The sequence below is a fragment of the Natrix helvetica genome (genome assembly GCF_964273705.1).
Source record: "Natrix helvetica genome assembly, chromosome: 4".
NCBI lineage: Eukaryota > Metazoa > Chordata > Lepidosauria > Squamata > Natricidae > Natrix > Natrix helvetica.
This window is the reverse complement of record NC_138550.1, coordinates 90318085-90329296: the sequence shown is the minus strand read 5'-3', so window position 1 is coordinate 90329296 and position 11212 is coordinate 90318085. Positions and strand designations below refer to the sequence as shown.

Sequence of the window (11212 nt, the reverse complement as noted above, 5' to 3'; positions counted from 1 at the left end):
CAAGATATGGTTAGCCTTGGCTGCCTTTTAGAAGGCATTAAAGACCTTTATCTCCATCATTGAGTCATGTCAGCTCCGGCCAGGCCAGAGGCCTGGAGCTGCCATTCAGGGGAGAAACCTGGGCCAGCTGCCAAGACTCACCAGCCTTCACTCCTACACAAACAGCTGAGTAAATCTACAAAGTTAGTGATAACTGACATGGAAGGCATGCACCGGCCTTCCATCTGCTAGGAAGCTGGCCAAACTGTTACCCTTCAGAACCTGACAGTCTATAAGTAGTGTGAAATATTAGCTTCTTTTCTGGGGCATTGGTATGTGAATGTTGTTGTTTTGGATTGTTGCTTTTTAATGTTTTATTATCTGGTCTTTACTATTACTACTGCTAATGATTTACATACCCTTAAGTCATGTATGAAGTAAGGCAACCATATAAATCAACAAAATCTTATCTCTATCTTTGGTACTGTGTGTGTGAGAGAGAGGAGGGGAGGGAGAGGGAGGGAGAGAGAGGAGCGGGGAAGTGATAGCAAGGTAGGGGTATTTTCATGCAAGAGAAATATCTTGTATGTTTTGCAATTGAGTTCAGGGTGACAGATGGCTCTTGAAGAACTGTTAAAAAATGTGGATGTATGTTTTGTTTCTTATAACATATGGTTCAAAATGTCTCTTTATCTCAGTTACATTAACAGTTTTGGAAATGTGCACACTTTCTAAAATTCATTGCACTGATTTTGCAAATAAGAAAACAGCTGGAAAAGGTTTTGTTATTAATATTATTAAAATTCTCCAAATTTATACTTCAAAGTGATGGAACTTTTACAGCCTTTCTTAAGGGCTTGCTGTTCCTCAGCTGTACAGTTTCTCTTTAAATGTTAATAACAATTGGTGTAGTATTTATTTGTTTTTCTACCCATTAACCTCCCTTTGTTTACTTAGATATCACCTGATAATTCAAAATAACTTTGCAAGTCCAAAGAATTTGAACATAATTTGAAATTGTTAAATTGGGGTCGAATGAAGAGGCAAGACTTCAGTATAATGACTACAGATCTTTATTTGGTAGATAGGTACAATGAACTGCACTGGCTGTCCGCTAGCTGTCTCTTTTAAAGGGAGTTGTCAGGCAGCTCAACCACTGAGGTTGCTCTATTTTCCTGCCTGTAATGTGAATCAATGATTTTAAACCATTATTTTCCCCTTTTGAAAGGCAGCCTTGAGTGAAGCCTTCATCCCAAGCATTCACTCCCTATTAACATATTTAACAGACATTCAAGTCAATTGCCAGATACGATTATTCTGAACCAAAAGTTGAACTTTCTCTTCCTAGTGGCAAGTATTTTGCCAGGAACATAGCAAAACAGGTTCCAGGTTGGCAAAGAAATGAGACAAGGCTATATATTCTATATTTATTCAACCTATATATACAATATAAGGGACACGATGGCTCAGCATTTTAAAATGCTATGGTTGTGAGTTGTCCAGCTGACAGCTTGGGTTTGAAACGCCATACGATGGGGTGAGCTCCCAATAATTGTTCCAGCTCCTGTCCGCCTAGCAGTTTGAAAGCATGCAAATGCAAATAGATAAATAGGTACCACTTGAGAAGGTAACAGCTTTTGTGTGCTGGCCACATGACCATGGAAATGTCTTCAGACAATAGTGGCTCTCTTGGCTAAGAAATGGAGATGAACCCAGGCCCCTAGAGTTGGAGAGAACTGAACAGGGGAAATCTTTACCAGTTTATATATAATATATATTGAGGGAATCTAGATTGTAAAAAGGTGAACAGAGTTTTAAAATTAAAGTTGGAGTGAGAATTCCTGATAAGCTGTTCTATGTTGATGACATTATCCTTATAGCTGAAAATGCAAAGGATCTGGATCAGAGGTGGGTTTCAGGCGGTCCAGTCCGGTACGCACACACTGACATACATTTGCATACTGGAGGCCTCTGGGGGCCTCTTCCCTGGCCTGCCCCCCTCATTACCCCTGCCCCCCTGGTCACCACTCTCTCTTTCTATCTTGAAGTTTTAGAAAAATTCTCATTGAAACAGAAAATTTAAAAGGAGTTGGTTAATTTCTGTTTATAAAGGCCATGTGACAGGGGTGCGCAGGCTGCTGACCGAACCAGTGCCTTGCCAGGATGGCATGGTGGAGCTCTCCTGGAGTGTCTCCCAGCCGGGAAGAGGTGCCAGGAGAAAGTGGGGCTGCCAAAAGCCCAACTCCAATCGGCAACGGGGCACGAAGGAGCAGCCGGCCAGCAGAATTCCCATTCCCCAGGTTGGTGGGCTAGCGGGGAGATTGCCCGAATCTGGAGGCAGCGGGGAGGCAGGGGTTGAGCCTGCCCTGGGCACCTGCAATGGGCGGCAATCTGCCACCCACAGCTCTCGGAGGAAGGAGGCAGGGAAGCAAGCCCCAGGCCTCATCTCTGGCTCCTTTCTTGAGAGCTGGATTCAGGGATAGCCAACCACTCCCACCACTGCGCCCTTCACTCACCTTCCACCCAGAGGCTCTGCCAGCATGGCACCTCCCATTTTTCCTCCTACGAGACTGGATGAACATACAGTGATACATTTTATCACTTTGTCAAAGAATGCAATAAGATTGTCTGGCATAATATGTTTTTGACAAACCCATTTTGGCTTTTTGTTATTATTTTGTTTGCTTTTAGGTGTTCACTGATTTGTTGCTTTATTATCTTTTCCAGAATCTTCCCTGGTATTGAGATCAGGCTGATAGGTCTGCAATTTCCTGGAACTATTTTTTTTTTTTTACTTTTTTGAAAATGGGAACTACATCAGCTCTTTTCCAATCCTCTGGCAGTTCCTTGGTGCTCCAGGATCTTTGAAATATTGTTCAGTGGTTCTGAGATCTTGTCTGCCAGTTCCTTCAAAACCTTTGGGTATAATTCATCTGGTCCTGGTGATTTGTACTTGTCTAGGGTAGACAGGTGCTCAGTTACCATTTTCTTCCCTGTTTCAACTTGTGTTCTTAATATGTTTTTTGTGGTACTGTTTTTGGTAGATTGGACTGTTTTTTCCCTGTGTGTAAAGACAGATGCAAAAACTGAGTTAAGTAGTTCTGCTTTCTCGCTGTTGGTTGTCAACTTCTTGCCATTTTCTCCCAGCAATGGACCAATTGTTTCCTTGAATTTTTCTTGTTTTTGGCATGTTGGAAGAAGCTTTTTTTGTTATTTTTTACTTTTGTCACAAGCCTTTCTTCATTATGAGCCTTAGCTTTCCTCATTTCATCTTTACAGGCTTGGGCTAACTGCTGATATTCTGTCTTAGTTATATGTCCCTCTTTCCATCTTTTTATACTTATCCTTTTTGTCTTTCAATTTATCAGAGAATTCTTTATGCAGTCAAGCTGCTTTCTTTTGAGAGCTGTTTTTTCTTCTTCATTGGTATTGTGCTAGACTGGTCTTTAATAATCTCACTTTTCAAAATTTCCCAACCTTCTTGAGATTTTTCCCCCTTGAGGATTCTCATTCATGGAATCCTTCAAATCTAAGTGCTATTGTTAGTGTTATTTTAGTTTTAATTTTTTTCTCATTTATTTTTGGATGGGATGTTGATATTTTTCTTCTTTATAAATAAATAATAAACTTTCTGGCTTATAACATTTGGTTGTGCATTTCCTACCCAAAGTAGAATAAAGAGCACCTAAAAGCACAAAAGGGCTATAAAGAGCACCTACAAAGTGCTCTTTGGAAATAAACAAATATACAGAAACTACAAGTTATGTATCCATGCTTTACCATATGTAATCCTTTTTCATTAATTAAAATATTTTTACTAAATTAAGATTATATAGAGTTCAATGAATTCCAAGCAATCTTTTAGGCTCTTAGTTTAAAGTGATCTTATGAGGAAAAGAACATCTTTATTTTAAGTCCCATCCATTTAAAGATTGTGCTAGTCATCATAGCAATAGCACTTAGACTTACATACTGCTTCATAGTGCTTTTACAGTCTCTCAGTGGTTTACAGACTCAGCATATTGCCCCAAAAATCCGGGTCCTCATTTTACCCACCTTAGAAAGATGGAAGACTGAGTCAACCTTCAAAGGTTAAGGAGGAATGTTTAATGTAGAGATCAGAGGTGATATTCAGCAGGTTCTGACTAGTTCTGGAGAACTGGTAGAGGAAATTTTGAGGTTTGGTGAACCTGTAAATACTACCTCTGATTGGTCCCATCCCCATCTATTCTCTGCCTCTCAAGTCCCAGCTGATTGGGAAGAAATGAGGATTTTGCAGTAACCTTCCCCTGGAATGGGGAGGGAGTGGAGATTTTACAGTATCCTTCCTGTGGAGTGGGGTGGCAATGGAGATTTTAAAGTATCCTTTCCCTGCCACACCCACCAACACACGCCCACCAAGACACACCCACAGAACCAGTAGTAAAAAAAAATTGAATCCCACCACTGGTACAGATATATTGTAGATCTTGAAGATGAGCTATAGTGATATATCTAGGGCTAGGAATGAAGAACATAACTGCCATCCATACAACAAAAATGAGAAAAGATATTTTTTCTTGTTTTAAAATATTCTCTTATTTCAATATTTTGGACATCATTGTGTATGTAATCCACCACAGCTGAAGAATTTTGAGCCTAATTGATGGGTTTAGGAATATTATCTATTTCAGTTAAATATACCTCCATCTCTTCCTCTTAAAAGTCTCACTGAGGGAATAAAATGAATCTACTATTTAGTATTTCTCTTTAGGTATTAGATCTACATTAACTTTAGATAACACAAAGTTTTAGGAACAGAATTTGCAAACACATTGCCAATTGAACATGGTCGGTTTTTATAATTTCTAAAGTAGATTTTCTCTGTCACTCTCTCTCAATTTGAAAAACGTGGCAATTAAATTTTTACACCGACAAAGATTGTAATAAAATGTAATACATTTATGCATATTATCATTTTACTGATGTTTTGTGCCATAACTACATTTGACATAAGGAAAAAGCTGAAAGTATTCACAGAATTGTTCAAAATATGCCAGTTTCTGAACATCACACACATACTTACCTTCTGTTGTGAGTAGGTTTTTATTTTGGACATCTTGGATCTTAATTTTGATTTCTCTTCAGTTTATGATTATAAATTATTCATTAAAATAAACCCCAACTGCCAGCTTCTTGGGCTTGGTTCATAACTTGGATCTGCATACTGCATATATTTATGATGGACATATAAGCCAAGCTGCAACAACTAAATTTATATGAATGAAACAGTCATTACAACACTCTTGTGGGAAAATTATATAAAACTGTGCAAACTGTTAAGGATCTTGAGTATCTGGTCAGTAAATTGCTTATAACTCTGAAAGGCAGGATGTGGATTTGGCAAAGTAGCTCAGAGCCCCTGGCATACATAGGAGAGAAGAAGAATGTATGAAATAAAACTGCTTTGGTTGCAATTGTGGCAATCTGTGTTAGAAGTGAGTAGGGAACGTGGCATGTAGAATTAAAACTGCCACTCTGTGTAGTTTTTTCTATATTACCGAGTTTATTTCTTCATTGAAACAACATACCTCCTAAGATTGGGTTAACTAGCCTATTGGAATTTAGAAAGCCATTCAAATATTGTTTTTTCCAGACAGGCTCAGAAAAGATTAATGATGAATAGGAATCTCCTGCTGGGGACTGAATGCTGTGGCCTTGTTTCATTTTGCTAATTACAATATAAGTGTTGCCTTGTTTTGATTTTCTTATTATAGTTTGTATATTAATGTTATTTTTATGTAGTAAATGGATTTCCTACTTGAAATTTGAAGAAACATTTTCTCTACTTCACTCAGCTACCATATTTTTCCACTCATACTTATTATTTTTACTCATTAGATAATTTTTCACCTGTCCAATCATGTCTGACTCTAGGAAATGGCTCAACATCAATGTTTCTTAGCTGAGGGAAACCAGCATGGAATGCTGTTATCTTCCCACTGAAGTGGTACCTATTTATTTGTTCACATTTGCATGCTTTTGAAGTTCTAGGTTGGCAAGAGCTACAGCAAGTAATGGGAGCTCATCCCGTTGTGTGGCGCTCAAGTTTGAAGCTTGGATGTCAGCTTTCCAGCTGACAAGCTCAGTGGAATCATTCTGCTATCTCTGCAAAGATGATGGTACTAAAATCAACCCTGAACAAATCTGAATTATTCATATGCAAGCATTAAAGAATGTGAAATATTGTTCTGAGCCAGCCTTCATGAGCCCCACTCAACAGCCTACTGGTGAGGAGAAACCCATTTCTATTTAGAAGGGCAGGAATACATGGCATTCACTGACAAAGCTTCAGGTCACACATCTGTAGGTGATTCAAAAGCATAGCAGTCTCTGAGTTCCCTGAAGGGAGCCTCAATTAGCACTTCAATCCCAACACAAGGAGTCCTGATGACCTGGTTAGTGGCAAGGAAATCTTGGCAAGGAATCTGCTGGAGAGAACTTTTCTGGAGCATGAACAGATGTTTCTGGCAATTATGCCTCCCACACCCCTCCTCCTTATATCCCAGCTAGAGAGGGACTTGTTAACATCTCCTTCTTTTCCTGGATAGCTGGCCTTCAGTTCTATGTTGCTCTCTTCTCTGCACTTCTCTGCACATATGCCCATCTGGGACAGGACACAGCTTTTCCTTCCCCTCACTCAGCTCAGGTTCTGAAAACAGCTGTCTCTCCACCTGAGCATGAGTAGATGGGCCCTGCTCTGCATCTGGCTCTGAGACCTTCTGCTCCTCAGAGCCTTTCGCCAGCTCTGATAGTAATCCAGAAACCCCCTCCATCTCCTCTGACTTGACTTCCAACTCCACTGACAGTCAATGAACCACCAACAAATATTTTGTGCTTACCACCAGAGGTTATGAAATTGCATATACTGTAGTTCTAGTAATTCTTATGACAGTCTACAGAAAACAGTACCAAAGACTGGATCCAGTCTTTATATAAATAGAAACATACTTGCACATCTTATAGTGCTGGTCTGATCTTGTGATTTCTTGAAGTTTCCTCCAGCTAGGTATGCAAATTTAACCATCAATCTTCTTCTACCTATTAATCATTATTTCAGCACTGCCACCTATAATATTCAGATAGAAAATCTTCAGGCACTTCTGCTGCTATTCACGTACTTAGTGAGCATGAGAAGATACCTTTTATGATAAATATATGCAGTCCCCTTGGCTCTCAGAAAGCAACAAGGCCCTATGGTCTCCTCACCCACACTTTGTGAAGTTTTTTTTTTCTAAAACTTATTTGTGTCTTGGTTTTATATGAAGTATTCTAACATTCAAACAAACAAACAAAATATATAAATAAATACATAAATAAATACTTTGTAGGATGCTAAGATGTGGTAATTTGCTCAACCTAGACAACTAGAGGTCCCCACCATTCTAACAGCCATGTACACCAAATTAAGTTACAGGAAAGCTATTAATAAATTAAAATGTTTTACTGTGACTTAAGGGGAGATGATATAATTTGTGAATGGTAAGTAATTATATTAATCTGTTAAATTAAATTAAATTAAATTACATTACATTTAAATTAAATTTAACTTTCTTCCTGAATGCATTCATCCATTTTTTGGTGTATGGCTCATAGGCCACTACTCCAAGATCACATACCATTTTCAGAACGGATTTTCTTTATGGTTTCATTGAATGATTTTTCAATGCTCTGACAATATTATTAATTTACTTAAACAATGACCTATGCACTTACCTATTTTACTTCTAAATCACACGTGTAAATGTGGCGATATATATTGTTCCATCTTGTGAATATATATATATATATATTCACAAGATGGAACAATACAAAAGACAGCAGTGAAAATCAGCAAAGTAAAAGTCATGCTCACCCAATAATAAGAGTAAAACCAGCAGATAAAAGCTCATTAATATCTCTGTAAACCTAATATGAGGAAAGCCACATAGGTGTAGTGATTAAGGCACCAAACTAGAAACTAGGAGACCTTGGGTTGTAGCCTCTCCTTAGGCACAAAACTAGCTGGGTCACCTTGGAACAGTGTACCACCTTGGAACACCTGTATGTGGTATTAAGTGAGACCTTAGAACTATTGAAAATCATACAATGCAATCTAGATGGAATGAGCAATTCTAGCATCCACTCATTTCAAGAACATATTTAAACATGTCTTTAAACATCTCTCATTGTAAACATTATTTGTATTTGTATTTATTAGTTTGTCAAACATGTACAAGATATAAATATAAACATGGACATGAATGAAAGAAATGAATACAAATAAATGGGACAGTAGGGCAGGGACGGTAGGCACACCGGTGCGCTTATGCATGCCCAGTTTATGGACCTCTTAGGAATGAGGTGAGGTCCATGGAAGACAATTTAACGTTGAAGCTGTGAGGGTTAGAGTATGTAGAGTTTATCTCTGGCTGATTTTGCCCATAACCAATGAGCTATACATGATTTACATACCCTAAACAATATATTTACATATAAAACACACTCTTTGTCTTTGCATAGGTGTGCCTTTGAGCATATGTGTTATATCTTGACTACTGTATATATATATCCCCCCCCCAACACTCTCTCTCTTCCCTAGAAAGAAGCAATGGCAAACCACTTCTAAAATCTTGCTAAGAATAATAGAATCGAGGTCTAGATTAGCTCCTAGCTCAAGCAGAAGACCATTTCAGACAAATAACTTTCCAATCTCTTCATAAAGACCTCCTGTGATAGAGCAACTAATTCAGGCAGTTGCCAAGAATCAACACTTACTCAAAGATACAAAATGAAAAGAATCAAAAAGTAATATGAAAATAATATAAAGAGGTAGCAGCACTACACAGTGCTTTTAAAAAGTCTGGAGAAAATGCAATCACTATTTCTTTTTATATTTTGTTCAACAAAGAGGCACATTTATTATTAATGAAATGACTGTATTTGACATTAATATAAGAACATAATTTAGTGTTAATTTTAAATTGAAAGTCAGATATCTCAGTCCCTACATGTTTTTTTCCCCTGGATCTGCCACCTATAATTTTACAGCTTGAACCTTCTAAAATATTCTAAACAAAGAAATACTGGTATTTTTTTTCAACAAGAGAATGAAAATGCAATATAGGATACAATGCATAATATCTTTTCACAACTGAAATATTAGGCTGGAAGCTGGTGTACATTTCTGCATAACTATCTGAGTTCCAGTGATAGAATTCTTGGAAGAAATGTTCTGGCCATGGAACTCCCTGTTTAGTTGTAATTAGTATCAGGTCTTGTAAGCTTCTCAGCACCAAGGAAATATGTTTATTAATAATTTTAAAAATCTTTAATTTAAGGTTAGAGTGCTGACATCATTACAATTTCCATTCATAGTTCAAAACCCTCAGGAAATTAGAAATTAGGATCAAGAGTTTAATATCCCTCATAACATAAGCTTTAAATGCTTTATTGAGTATTGTATATTAAATGAGCTTATAAATTAGGAACTTTGAAGAATGCATTAAAGTTTAGGTCAATCTTGGTTTGGAAAAGGATGCATGCAGGTGGATACTGAAGAGATGTAGTTTCCCAATTATTTGAGAGACACTCCTGATTAAACTGTACCTAATATTCCTTGCAAGTGTTAGCTTAGTCACACATTTCCATTTTTTACAGTAATCATGCAGGCAAAAACTCATCTCTTACACAAATATGCCTGATGGAATTATGCTGACATAATTTTAAGCAGTCCCTGCTATTATATTGTTAGTGCAGACAGAAAGTAAAAGGTTATACTATTTCCATTGATATAACTTTGTACATCTTTTATAAAGTCATATTTACACATCTGGTAAACTCACAAGATTTGTTTTTTCACCATGTACATGTATAAATTCCACCTAGACCATGTTGTTTCTCTATGTCATATAATAATATTTTATTTTAATGTATGCCAATTAGTATATATTTAAAGTGACAATAAAGTTATTCTAAGTCTAAGGAAGTTTAATGACTGGATCTTATATATACCAGCAGGGGTTTCCACAAATCAAGTTCAACTGAGATCCTTGGTATCTTCATGTATATTATTCAGGCTTTTCAAAATCATTAGACTTCCTCAAGTTTTCCAGTTCTTGAATCAGCTTAAAACACTCAAAGACATCCCCTTCCCCTGTAAGGAAAATTATATTAAAAATGATTTTTTTCAAAGCAAGCTATTAACACACAACAGGTTTTTCTCTTTTACCTGACATATACTGAAATAACTAAATAATGAGGGGAAAGACTGATTTAATTTGCATTCTTACCCCTTAATTTCACATGTGAACAGACATTACCAAAGGTTCAATTGATCAAGCCAAGGTCAAAAATTGTAGAGAATTCATGGAAGCTTGGCACTCAGACAAATCAGAACATAGACATAAATGACATCTAAATGCCATTCAAAGGTAACGGTTAAGGTTTTCCTCATACATATGTGCTAGTCATTCCTGATTCTAGGGGGCAGTGTTCATATCCATTTCAAAGCCGAAGAGCCAGCGCTGTTCGAAGACATCTCCATGGTCATGTGGCTGGCATGACTAAATGCATAGAACACTATTTCTATTTTTCTATTTGCATTTTTACATGCTTTCGAACTGCTAGGTTGGCAGAAGCTGGGGCAAGTAATGGGAGCTCACTTCATTATGTGGCACTAGAGATTAAAACCGTGGAATTGCCGACCTTTCTGACTGACAAGCTCAGCGTATTAACCACTGATCCACCACATCCCCACCATTCAAAAAAGATAATCAAAAAGCCAAAAAGGGAAAGGAAAAGATCAAAATACCTCCTCACCAGCAGTCAACATCCAGATGAGCAGAAATCAACACCAAGGTTAACAGTGGATTAAAAACCAAGAAGCAATATCCCAAACAAAGAACTGCCAAACAAACTCACAGTAAACAACAACCCAATTAAGGAACCATCAAGACTATTCCTACCAACACGGACAGGGCAGGACACTGATATAAAATGAGGGCAAATCCCACTCCCTACTAGCACTGATGGTGTTAGTAATTAAATGTCTGCATGAAAACAGCCAAGTTTAGACAGCACCAAGATCCCACAGTTCAACCCTGAGCTTCAAATATTCTCATCTATTGGCATGGTATTATATCATACTATCATGGACCGTGATAGATATCAAGGTATACTGTGTACTCTGGATGGCTGCTCTTCATAGGCAACT

At 37.6% G+C, this 11212-nt stretch overlaps 1 long non-coding RNA gene across 1 annotated transcript in view; it reads left to right on the top strand.

Moving 5' to 3' along the window:
• The first annotated feature begins 218 nt into the window (after positions 1-218).
• The window catches only part of LOC309390509, a 30949-nt gene continuing 19955 nt past the window's right edge, over positions 219-11212 (top strand). The window contains exon 1 of the long non-coding RNA XR_014175147.1: positions 219-311. This is a non-coding gene — a long non-coding RNA (uncharacterized lncRNA). The remainder of the gene's footprint in view (positions 312-11212) is intronic.